Source organism: Neomonachus schauinslandi, chromosome 7 (assembly GCF_002201575.2).
Source record: "Neomonachus schauinslandi chromosome 7, ASM220157v2, whole genome shotgun sequence".
NCBI lineage: Eukaryota > Metazoa > Chordata > Mammalia > Carnivora > Phocidae > Neomonachus > Neomonachus schauinslandi.
The window spans coordinates 114,326,032-114,327,240 of NC_058409.1; the positions used below are offsets into that span (position 1 = coordinate 114,326,032).

The window sequence follows — 1,209 nt, forward strand, 5'->3', positions numbered from 1 at the left end:
CTAGATCCACAGAGCAGTCACATATTTCCTCCCAATTCACAATTCTGTTAGAAGCACCCTAACACTCTAGTAATCTGCAAAAAAGAAAAAAGAAAAAAACTTTACCTAGATAGTTACCATTGCCTTATATTTTTTAAAAAGATTTATTTATTTGAGAGAGAGAGAGAGAGAGAGAGTGTGTGTGTGTGTGCAAGTGGGGGCAGGGACAGAGGGAGGGAGGGAATCTCAAGCAGACACCCTGCTGAGTGCGGAGCCAGACACAGGGTTCGATCTCAGGACCCTGAGATCACGACCCTGAGATCATCACCCTGAGATCATGACCTAAGCTGAAACCAAGAGTCTCACGCTGAACCAACTGAGCCACCCAGGTGCGCCTCGCCATTGCCTTCTATCTGGTCTTTTTGTCTCAACTATTATCTTCTTCCAGGCCTCCCTTTATTTCTCTGGAATTAATTTTTCTAAAATACGAACTAATTCTCCATTCCCTTTCACAGCATGTAAGTTCAAGCTCTTAAACAGACCTTATCAAGCCCGTGGTCTTCTGGCTTCTTCCTTCCTCTTTAACCTTGCATCTTCCAGCATCCCTCCTCACCTCAGTCTTCAGCAACACAGAAAACAATATTAGACCACCCTAACTTCGTATGACGTCCTGTCCTCCCCTCAAAAACCAGCTGATGTGCTCACGTCAATGGCACATTGACTGAAATAGGAACCATACAGTGAAGAGTAGCATGGCACCCTTACAAGGAGCGCATGCAAAGTTGTGAAGTGTTCCATGTTTTTATACTGTTTGATTCCACTTGTTTCATGTTTTTATACTCTATGATTCCACTTTCTACCTGGAGTAGTCCAATTCATCCAGACAGATAGGAGGAGGATGGTTAGGCTGGGGAGAGTGGGGTCTGGGTAGTTCTTGTGTGATGGCTGCTGAGGATCCCTTCGGCAAGATGGGGAGTTTCATGGAGGGTGGTGGTGATGGTAGCACCACAAACCAATGGACCTGCTGCCACTGAACTGTACATTAACGTTGGTTAATATGGTCAATGTTATGTGTATTTTGCCACAATTTTCTAAAACAGCTAAGATTTCAGGCTCCCTTTCATCTGCATCCTTTCCATCCCCAGAGGGAGTTCGGCACTTCCACTACTTAATCAGCAGATTGATCGATCTGCACCCTTAGTGCTGACCAAGGATTATAACCTTGAACCC

The 1,209-nt window shown here is 44.9% G+C and overlaps 1 non-coding gene across 1 annotated transcript; it reads left to right on the forward strand.

The window, feature by feature from the left end:
• The first annotated feature begins 676 nt into the window (after positions 1–676).
• LOC123325393 lies at positions 677–783 on the forward strand. Its single transcript, XR_006540404.1, has one exon. It is a non-coding gene; the product is annotated as a U6 spliceosomal RNA (small nuclear RNA).
• The last annotated feature ends 426 nt before the right edge of the window (positions 784–1,209 follow it).